We start from the raw sequence: 12,177 nt of genomic DNA, 5'->3' as shown, positions 1-12,177 counted from the left end.
GTTGAGACTCCCTCATTGACTTTGGACAACCTATCCGAGATAAGCTTAGCAGTGCCCAAAGCACTATGCCATACTGACCTTTGCTTACGTGGCTACAGATGATATTCTTCGCTTGTGAGTCAAGTTGCTTGAACTTTTTCACATCAGCGGCAGATATAGTAGCAGTGATGGAGGGAATACCATTTTCCACAATATACGAAAGATCATTGTCAATTGCTTGAAGATGCATTTGCATCTTGGTCTTCCAGTAGGGGAAGTCCTTTCCTTCGAAGGTAGGACATTTTGCAGTAACCTTGATCATATCTGCGGTCGACATAACTAAAACTCGAGGCGGTTAAACCAAAATCACATAGAACAAGGGAGTACCTTGCTCTGATACCAATTGAAAGTGCATTATATCACCTAGAGGGGGATGAATAGGCGATTTTTACAATTTCATCACTGAGGAAATTCCTAGTGAGGAAAGTCCTCAGTCATGAAGTGAGTGGAGCAGAAATAGTACTAAGTCAGAAGTGCAAAAACGTCTACAACAAAATACACAACGTGATTTCAGAGAATCTGTTTGCACAGGTCACAAGTACAAGATAAGAAGGTGAAGAATTTGAGGTGAGGAATTCAGAGAAAGTCTTCAGTAAAATTCTTCAAACAGTACAGATGAAAGTATTCAACATGCAATTGATGAAATGAGAGTGTTGAGGAAATAGAACCAGTAGCTCGATGAAGACAGTTGTTGATGACCCAGTTCCAACAGTTGTGGCAGTTGTACGTCTGGTTTGGAGCGGCATGGTATTGAAACCAAAGGATAGACAATCCCTACCATATTCTCCTTGAGCCGAGGACACACATTCCTTGCCCAACACTCGTGGTAAGTCTTCAGGGCAGACTTCCAAACCCTCACAAACTCGGTCACCCGTCGATCCACAATTGACTGCTAGATGCTCTAGACCATGACACCTAGCCGTCTGGAGGATGCGCAATCCTCAAAGGTAACAATCATCAGTTCCACACAGGAATAACTTCTTCAGTGATGCTCAATCACTTGGGTTTTGGTTTGGGTTTGGTGTTTGGGGTATTTCCTCACTTGATGATTTTTGCTCGAAGACTTTGAGTAATTTGGATTGCTCTAAATGACTAGTGTCAGTTTCTCTCGGAGCAGCCAACCAGCTAGTGGTTGTGGGGGTGACTATTTATAGCCTGGGAGCATTGTGACATGATTTGACATAAATGCCCTTTAATAATATGACCGTTGGGTGGATAAGATCTAGGACAGGTGGCGTGTGGCACGGCAACGGTCGAAACTTTCAATTGTGAATGTCCTCATGTCTCTCATGTTCCTCACTGTGAAGATTTGGTAGATGTAGGTATGGGTTGAGCATCATGAGGAAGTTCGTTCCATAGTTTTACCCTGACCCCCTTTAACAGTACGGTGTTCCTATGACTCAAGTATAAAGAAAATGAAACAGATAGAATAAATCTTCAAGCTTCAAAGTCTTCAATGTATTTTCTTCAGGACACACCGAATTCCTCATCTTCAATATTTCATGAGGAATATCAATTTCTTCGCAATTTCTCCGTGACCAAAGTCTTCAAGGAATGACCAAAGTCTTCACCCGAAGACATTCATTTTTAGGGGTCGATATTCATCGAATAACTCAAACTCCTCAGCGACTTATAAGGCTGTGTACATTTATAAACATATCAGTCTCTTATCCTATAAGTCTTCAAACCACCAAAATCACTAAGGGGCACTAGATGCACTTACAATCTCCCCCTTTTTGGTGGTTGATGACAAATAGGTTAAGTTTTCAACGGCGATAATAATATGAAATGTAAGTACTGAGTTTGAGGAATTTGAAGGTAAGATACAGACAAACTCCCCCTGAAGATGTGCATGTTTTGAGGAATTGGCTTTGAACACCAAATGCACATTGATGATATATATCATGGAGATCTCCCCCTGTATCTTGTAATTCATGCATGCATTTGACATATAGTATGAGGAATTTGAAATGCATGATGAAAAATGGTGTTTGACGAATTAATTATCATGCATGCATTAATTAACTTGAGGAATAAGAATGCGAGGAAAAACATTAAAAAGTGTCAAAACACCATCGGGCTTAAGTTACAACTCATTACATCAAAAACTTCACAAGAACCAAGAGTTTGTAACTTAATAAGGTTTATAAGCGCATAAATATATCCTCCCGCTTGAAGACTAACTTTCAGATTTCTCCCCCTTTGTCATCAAGTGACAAAAAGGGACGAAACTGAGGACTAACGCCCATGAAGATCTTCACTTCTGTGTTGAGGGAGAGGCATGAGCATTCTTCGAGTCAGACTTCATCCCGAGAGGGCGACCTGGTGCTCCGGCCGATCCAACGGACGGCCAAGTAGCACAAGTTGTCCTCCCCATGGGAGGACCCATTTGTCATCAGCAAAGCTCTGAGCAACAATGCCTACTATCTGATCGACACGCAGAAGGCAAGAAAGAACAAGAAGGATGCCTCCGGCTCCAAGAAAGAATGGTCTGATACGTCTCTGTCGTATCTACTTTTCCAAACTCTTTTGCCCTTGTTTTGGACTCTAATTTGCATGATTTGAATGGAACTAACCCGGACTAATGTTGTTTTGAGGAGAATTGCCATGGTGTTGTTTTTGCGCAGAAATAAAAGTTCTCGGAATGATCTGGAAATTTACGAGGATTTTTTGTGGAAAATATAAAAATTACTAGCGCAAGAATCAACCGGAGGGGTGGAGCGAGGAGCCCACAAGCCCACCAGGTGCCCCCTGGCCGCGCCTGGCAGGCTTGTGGGCCCCTCAGAGCTCCACCGCCTCCAATTCCAGCTCTATTTAGTCCCTTTCATCCGGAAAAATCAAGGAGAAGAGTTCATCGCGTTTTACGATACGGAGGCGCCACCACCTCGTGTTCTTCCTCTGGAGGGCAGATCTGGAGTCCGTTCTGGGCTCCGGAGAGGGGAGATCGTCGCCATCATCATCACCAACCTTCCTTCATTGCCAATTCCATGATGTTCTTCACCGTTCGTGAGTAATCTCATCGTAGGCTTGCTGGATGGTGATGGGTTGGATGAGATCTATCATGTAATCGAGTTAGTTTTGACGGGGATTGATCCCTAGTATCCACTATGTTATGAGATTGAGGTTGCTACTACTTTGCCATGCTTAATGCTTCTCACTAGGGCCCTAGTGCCATGATTTCAGATCTGAACCTATTATGTTCTCGTCAATATATGTGTGTTCTTGATCCTATCTTGCAAGTTGTAGTCACCTACTATGTGTTATGACCCGGCAACCCCGGAGTGACAATAGCCGGAACCACTCCCGGAGATGACCATAGTATGAGGAGTTCATGTATTCACTAAGTGCTAATGCTTTGCTCCGGTTCTCTATTAAAAGGAGAACCTTAATATCCCGTAGTTTTCATTAGGACCCCGCTGCCACAGGAGGGATGGACAATAGATGTCATGCAAGTTCTTTTCCCTAAGCACGTATGACTACATACGGATTACATGCCTACATTACATTGACGAACTGGAGCTAGTTACATATCTCTTCGTGTTATAACTGTTGCATGATGAATATCATCCGGCATAATTATCCATCACCGATCCAATGCCTACGAGTCTTTTCCTATTGGTCCTTGCTACTGTTACTTTGTCGCTACTGCTACTGTTATTCTGTCGTTATTGTTGTCACTACTGCTATTGTTACCGTTGCTACTGTTGCTATCACACTACTCTGCTACTAATACTTTGCTGCAGATACTAAGTCTTTCAGGTGTGGTTGAATTGAAAACTCAACTGCTAATACTCGAGAATATTCTTTGGCTTCCCCTTGTGTCAAATCAACAAATTTGGGTTGAATACTCTACCCTCAAAAACTGTTGCGATCCCCTATACTTGTGGGTTATCAAGACTATTTTCTGGCACCGTTGTCAGGGAGGCATAGCACTATTCTCTGAGTCACTTAGGATTTACGTCTACTGATGACTATGAGGAATCTGAAAGATCCAAAAACTAAAGTCTTGCCCTCAACTACGAGGACAGGTAAGGAAATGCCATCTAGCTCTGCACTTGATTCACCTTCAGTTATGAGTAAGTTTGCGACACCACCTCCTGTTAGAAATTATGATGTGTCACCTGTGCTTGATGATGCTACTTCTGCTGTCCATGATGCTTGTGATGATGCTTTGCTTGATACTGATTTGCCACTAGGTGCATTCCTAGATGCACAAATTGCTAGAGTTGCTGCTAGATGTGATGATACTTCTGAAACTGCTGAGATTATTGAAGTAGAACCTGCTATTTCACCTGTTAGAACTAGCTCTCCTAGATATGAATTGCCTGATATGCCTGAGGGTTATGTTATGGAGGGAGAGATAGCTGAGGACTTTCTTGCTTGTAAGGATAGCTATGACCTTGAGAAATTATTGCGCAAGTGGAAAGAAAAATCTTTGAATGCTAGGATAAAATACGACTTGAAGTTTGCCACTTCGCCTATATTTGAGACCGATAAGGATTATGAATTCTCTGTCGACCATGAGTTATTCACTTTGGTCGAATCTGATCATTTTCATGGTCATGAGTCTGGAACGGTTGTAGCACATCTTACTAAGCTGCACGATATAGCCACCCTATTCATGAGTGAGGAAAAGATCTGCCACTACTATATCCTTAAGTTGTTTCCTTTCTTGCTAAAGGATGATGCTAAGACTTGGTTCACTTCTCTTGCTCCTGGTTGTGTGCGTAGCCCCCAGGATACGATCTACTACTTCCCTGAGAAATATTTTCCTGCCCATAAGAAGCAACCTGCCTTGCAGGAAATATATAACTTTGCGCAAGTTGAAGAAGAGAGTCTCCCACAAGCTTGGGGGAGGCTCGTCCAGCTACTGAATGCTTTGCCTGATCACCCTCTTGAGAAGAATGAAATACTTGATATCTTCTATAATGGACTAACCGATGCTTCTAAGGACCACCTAGATAGTTGTGCCGGTTGTGTTTTTAGGGAACGAACTGTGGAACAAGCTGAGATCCTATTGAATAATATCTTGTGCAATGAGAATGCTTGGACTATTCCTGAACCACCTCCGAAGCCAACTCCGAAGAAAAGAGGTATTATATACCTCAGTCGTGAAGATATGCAAGGAGCTAAGAAATCTATGAAAGAGAAAGGCATTAAATCTGAAGAAGTCAAAAATCTACCTCCTATCAAAGAGATCCATGGTCTTGATAACCCGATACAGGTAGTAGAGGTAAATTCTCTTCGTAGATTCTATGAGAGTGATATTCCTTTTGATAAACCTGCTAGCTTATGCCTGGATGAATTTGATAACTTTGTTAGTTTCAATGAATATGTTAGCAGACTATTGGAACAGAATGCTCGCATGCTTAGTCATTTAAGTGCTTGTGTGGACAGAAACGTCAATGATCTTAAGTTGTTGAGTAAACATGCCTCTATGGTTACTACTCAAGAAGAACAAGTACTTAAGGATCAGAATGACTTGCTCAATGAGTTGAATGACAATTCTGTTAGAGTCGTCACTAGAGGCGGTAGAATGACCCAGGAACCTTTGTATCCTGAGGGTCATCCTAAGGGAATTGAACAAGATTCTCAAGGAGTTAGCACTGATGCACCTAGTCATCCTAGAAAGAAGAAGAAAGATGATAGGAACTTGCATGCTAGCAAACCTGTTGTTGTTACACCCGAGAATCCAAACGATGTCTCTGTTTCTGATGCCGAAACACAATCTGGTGATGAACATGAGCCTAGTGATATACGATAGTGGTGTTCATGATGATGCTCAACCTAGCAATGATAAGGTTGTGGGGTTTGAACCTGATGATCTTGATAACCCACAACCTAAGAATAGGAGATATGATAAGAATGACTTCATTGCTAGGAAGCATGGTAAAGAAAGGGAACCATGGGTTTAGAAACCCATGCCCTTTCCTCCCAAACCATCCAAGAAAAAGGATGATGAGGATTTTCAGCGATTTGTTGAAATGATTAGACATGTCTTTATGCAAATGCGTTTGACAGATATGCTCAAAATGTCTCCCTATGCCAAGTACATGAAGGATATTGTGACTAATAAGAGGGCGATACCTGAGGTTGAGATTTCCACGATGCTCACTAATTATACCTTCAAGGGTGGAACTCCTAAGAAACTAGGTGATCTCAGAGTGCCCACTATACCTTGCTCCATTAAAGGAAACTACGTTAGAACTGCTTTATGCGACCTTCGAGCCGGTGTTAGTGTTATGCCTCTCTCTCTTTATCGTAGACTTGAACTGGATAAGTTGACACCCACTGGCCACTGAAATCTCTCTGCAAATGGCTGACAAATCAACAACTTTCCCTATCGGCATTTGCGAGGATGTGCCTGTTGTGGTTGCTAACGTCACTATCTTAACAGACTTTGTTATTCTGGATATTCCCGAGGATGGTGCCATGGCGATCATCCTTGGAAGACCCTTTCTAAACACCGCACGGGCTGTTATTGATTGCAACAAAGGCAATGTCACTTTCCATGTCAACGGTAATGAGCATACGGTGCACTTTCCGAAGAACCAATATCGAGTACATTGCATCAATGCTATTGAAAAAACTTCATCAATTCTTATTGGGAGCTTTGAATGCCCTATACCTACTGTTAAGATGAAGTATGATTTGCTTGTTGGGGATACGCACATCCCCATTGAGGTAACCTTGTGACTATTCGAAAAAAAATTGTTCCTTTGTATGCGATTCGAAAAATTTTGTCATGGAGACTTGATCAACCTCATTGACAGATTTCTTTCGATGACCATGAGTGGATGAATCGAGGAGTCACAACCGTGTGTTCCAAGCTTTCACCTTCGGTTGCTTAGAAGAAAAATGATAGATTTAGCTTTAGTTTTTCCTGTTTTCTGCTTTTTGCGTCCCGTAGAAAAGTGTCCCGAAAATAAAAGTTCTCCGAATGCCGTGAAAATCAAGTATGATTTTTCTGGAATTTTTGAAAAATTCTGAGACGGAGAGCTAGTCAGGGGGATGCACCAGTGGGCCACAAGCCCTGGAGGCGCGGGCACCCCCCTGGTCGCGCCTACCAGGCTTGTGGGGCCCACGTGTCCCCCCTCCACTTATTCTAGCTCCCATCTCCTTATCCTACCTCCAGAAAAAATCGTTTCACAGCTCAAACCCGTGTTCTTGCTCTTCTTGCTGCGATTTTTGATCTCCTTGTGCAAAGCCCCATTCACCAAACTGTTTTGGGGAAATTTCTCCTTGGTATGTGACTCCTCCATTGGTCCAATTAGTTTTTGCTCTAGTGCCTTATACGTCGCGTATTTTTGCTGCCTTGGTGACCCTGTTCTTCAGCTTTGCATGCTAATTTTAGTTGGTCCCAAGTAGTTTTGATGCGTGATATGGCCTCTATGCACTTGTCGGAGTAGTTGCTATGAGTTTCGTTGAGCCTTGTTCACTTTTCCTTTGAGTTACTAAATTTTTTGGAAAAGGAAGATGTTCAGGAGAAACTATCATGGTGGTTCCTCAAGCAAGAGGGGTGCCCATCTCGCGATTCGGGAACCCGGTCCTTACCAACCGAGGAACGCACAGGTAAAACCATGTGAATGGCCTTCTGATGAATTCATGATTGATGCAATTTTCAAAGACGAGTTTGATACACTTGTTCACAATGTTGGACTTGAAGAATTCATCTCCGATAAATGTGAACAGTATACTACTCTCACTACCTCTTTTGTTCGTAGATTCAAATTTTCAGCTGGCCGTGACACATCCGTACTGTTCGATCTCTATGACAAATCGTATACCATGGATTTAGAGGATTTCAATAGAATTTGCAAGATACCTGATTGGGGTAGTCTTAATGATCCTCCTAAATCTTCGGTTAGAGATTTTTTTCTCTAGTATAATTGTTGGAGAAACTAGAGATATTACGCAGGCTACCATGGGGAGAATTCATTTTCCTGCCTTGCATTATTTTGCCCTCTTCATAGGTAGATGCATTAACGGAAAGATTGAGCATTGTCACCTCTGCGCACCTAACCTTAGTATTCTTAAGAGCGCAGTAACGGGTGATAGAAGTTTCAACATGGGAGCTATAATAGCAAGGAGGCTGAATAACAATGCTAATGAAGGGGATTACTTTGGTGGGATCTATGCCACTTGCATAGCAAATTTTCTTGGAGTACCCATCCGCGAAGGAGATCCCCCGCTCCATACAGCTTTCCTTGATCGCACCGCTATGACACACTATCAGTTCCTTGAGAGGGATAATGAATCCCTCCTATAGAGGTTAATATTTAACCGACATCGTGTTTTCCATATTACCCTTCCTGCTCCTGCCTTCTTTGACTTTCAGGTAAAACGGAGATACTACATAACCAGAGGAGAGGCAGAGGAGTATGAGAGGGAGGCAAAGGTTGCTCGCCTCCGTGAGGCAGCTATTCAGGCGGTAGCTGCAGCACTCCCGTACAACCCCCATTATGATTTTGGATTTCGCCCGGACCATCCTTGGGAGTAGACCAACTTAGGCCAAAATGTTGGGGAACGTCGCATGGGAAACCAAAAATTTCCTACGCGCACGAAGACCTATCATGGTGGTGTCCATCTACGAGAGGAGATTTGGATCTACGTACCCTTGTAGATCGAATAGCAGGAAGCGTTAAGAAATGTGGTTGATGTAGTCGAATGTCCTCACGTCCCTCGATCCGCCCCGCGAACCGTCCCGCGATCCGTCCCACGATCCGCTCCGATCTAGTGCCGAACGGACGGTGCCTCCGCATTCAGCACACGTACAGCTCGACGATGATCTCGGCCTTTTTGATCTAGCAAGCAAGACGGAGAAGTAGATGAGTTCTCCAGCAGCGTGACGGCGCTTCGGTGGTGGTGAAGGATCTACTCCTGCAGGGCTCCGCCCGAGCTCCGACGAAATACGATCTAGAGGAAAAACTGTGGTGTTTGTGGTTGGGTTGCCGTGGCAAAAGTTGTCTCACATCAGCCCTAGAACTCCACTATATATATGAGGAGGGGAGGGGAGGCTTGCCTTGGGGTCCAAGACCCCAAGGGTCCGCCAGCCAAGGAGGTGTAGGAGTCCACCTCCAATCCTAGTCCAACTAGGATTGGAAGGTGGAGTCCTTCCCTTCCTTTCCACCTTTTTTTCCTTTTCTCTTTGATTTTCTATCTCCTGTGCATAGGGCCCTTTTGGGCTATCCCACTAGCACACCAAGGGCTGGTGTGGCACCCCTAAGGCCTATGGGCTTCCCCGGGTGGGCTGGCCCCTCCCGGTGAACATCTCGAACCCATTCGTCACTCCCGGTACATTCCCGGTAATGCCCGAAAACTTTCCGGTAACCAAATGAGGTCATATCCTATATCAATCTTCGTCTCCAGACCATTCCGGAAACCCTCGTGACGTCCGTGATCTCATCCGGGACTCCGAACAACATTCGGTAACCACACATATAACTCAACTATACTAAAACATTGTGGAACCTAAAGTGTGCAGACCCCGCGGGTTCGAGAACTATGCAGACATGCCCCGAGGTACTCTTCGGTCAATATCCAATAGCGGGACCTGGATGCCCATATTGGATCCTACATATTCTCCGAATAACTTATCGGTTGAACCTTAGTGTCAAGGATTCACGCCATCATGTATGTCATTCCCATTGTCCTTCGGTATGTTACTTACCCGAGATTCGATCGTCGGTATTCGCATACCTATTTCAATCTCGTTACCGGCAAATCTCTTTTCTCGTTCCGTAATACAAGATCACGTGACTTACACTAAGTCACATTGCTTGCAAGGCTTGTGTGTGATGTTGTATTACCGAGTGGGCCCCGAGATACCTCTCCGTCACACGGAGTGACAAATCCCAGTCTTGATCCATACTAACTCAACGGACACCTTCGGAGATACCTGTAGAACACCTCTATAGTCACCCAGTTACATTGTGACGTTTGATGCACACAAGGTATTCCTCCGGTGCCAGTGAGTTATATGATCTCATCGTCATAGGAACAAATACTTGACACGCAGAAAACAATAGCAATAAAATGACATGATCAATATGCTACGTATATGATTTGGGTCTTGTCCATCACATGATTCTCCTAATGATGTGGTCCCATTATCAAGTGACAACACTTGCCTATGGTCAGGAAACCTTGACCATCTTTGATCAACGAACTAGTCAACTAGAGGCTTACTAGGGAAAGTGAGTTGTCTATGTATCCACACATGTATTTGAGTTTCCAATCAATAAAATTCTAGCATGGATAATAAATGATTATTATGAACAAGGAAATATAATAATAACTAATTTATTATTGCCTCTAGAGCATATTTCCAACAGTCTCCCACTTGCACTAGAGTCAATAATCTAGTTCACATCACCATGTAATTTCAACAAATCCAACACCCATATAGTTCTGGGGTCTGATCTCATCTTGCTCGCGAGAGAGGTTTTAGTCAACGGTTCTGAAACTTTCAGATCCGTGTGTTCTTTACAAATCTTTATCTCATCTCATAGATGTTGCTACTACGTGCTATTCGAAAATACTCCAAATATCTATTCTACTATACGAATCCGCTTTACTACTCATAGTCATTCGGATTAGTGTCAAAGCTTGCATCGACGTAACCCTTTACAACGAACTCTTTAACCACCTCCATAATCGAGAAAAATTCCTTAGTCCATTAGTTACAAAGGATAACTTTGACTGATGTTCAGTGATTCAATCGTGGATCACTCTCTGTACCTCTTAACAAACTAGTGGCAAGGCACACATCAGGTGCGGTACACAGCATGGCATACTGCAGAGTCTATGGATAAGGCATAGGGGACGACCTTCGTCCTTTCTCTTTCTTCTGCCGTGGTCGGTCTTTTGAGTCTTACTCATATTCACACCTTACAACACAACCAAGAATTCTTTCTTTGTTGATCTATTTCAAACTCCTTCAAAAACTTGTCAAGGCATGCATTTCATTTGAAAGTTATGTTTAGCATTTTGATCTATCTCCATAGATCTTGATGCTCAATGTTCAAGTAGCTCTATCCAGGTCTTCCTTTGAAAAACCCCTTTCAAACAACCTTTATGCTTTACAGAAATTCTACATTACTTCCAATCAACAATATGTGAACCACATATACTTATCAGAAATTCTATTGTGCTCCCACTCACTTCTTTGGAAATACAAGTTTCTCATAAACCTTGTACAAACCCAAAAGCTTTGATCATCTCATCAAAGCGTATATTCCAACTCCGAGATGCTTGCACCAGTCCATAAAAGGATCTCTGGTGCTTGCATACTTGTTAGTATCCTTAGGATCGACAAAAACCTTCTGACTGTATCACATACAATCTTTCCTTAAGGAAACCGTAGAGGAAACAATGTTTTGACTTCCTATGTGCAATATTTCACAAATAATGCAGAAACTACTAACATAATTCCAACAGACTTTTAGCATCGCTACGAGTGAGAAATTCACATCATAGTCAACTCTTCGATCTTGTCGAAAACATCTTTGCGACAAGTCGAGCCTTTCTTAATAGTGATTTATCACCATCATCGCCTGTCTTCCTTTTAAAGATCCATATTTACTTAATATTCTTACTACCATCAAGTAGTTCTTCCAAAGTCTACACTTTGTTTTCATACATGGATCCTCTCTCGGATTTCATGGCCTCCAACCATTTGTCGAAATCCATGCCCACCATTGCTTCTCCATAACTCGTATGTTCATTGTTGTTCAACAACATAACCTCCAACATAGGGTTACCGCACCACTCTGTAGTAGTACGCGACCTTTGTCGACCTACGAGGTTTGTAGTAACTTGATTCGAAGCTCTAATGATCACCATCATCAGCTTCCACTTCAATTGGTGTAGGCGCCACAGGAACATCTTCATGTGCCCTCCTACACACTGGTTCAAGTGACAGTTCACTAACCTCATCAAGTTCCACTACACTCCCACTCAATTCCTTTGAGAGAAACCTTTCCTCGAGAAAGGATCTGTTTCCTGAAACAAACACTTCGCTTCTAGATCTAAGATAGGAAATGCACCCAACTATTTTGGATATCCTATGAAGATGCATTTATCCGTTTTGGGTTCGAGCTTATCAGACTGAAACTTTTTCACATAAGCATCGCAGCC

The sequence above is a fragment of the Hordeum vulgare genome, chromosome 6H (genome assembly GCF_904849725.1).
Source record: "Hordeum vulgare subsp. vulgare chromosome 6H, MorexV3_pseudomolecules_assembly, whole genome shotgun sequence".
NCBI classification, from domain to species: domain Eukaryota; kingdom Viridiplantae; phylum Streptophyta; class Magnoliopsida; order Poales; family Poaceae; genus Hordeum; species Hordeum vulgare.
The sequence above is the reverse complement of the archived record's forward strand: the minus strand, read 5'-3'. Positions refer to the sequence as shown.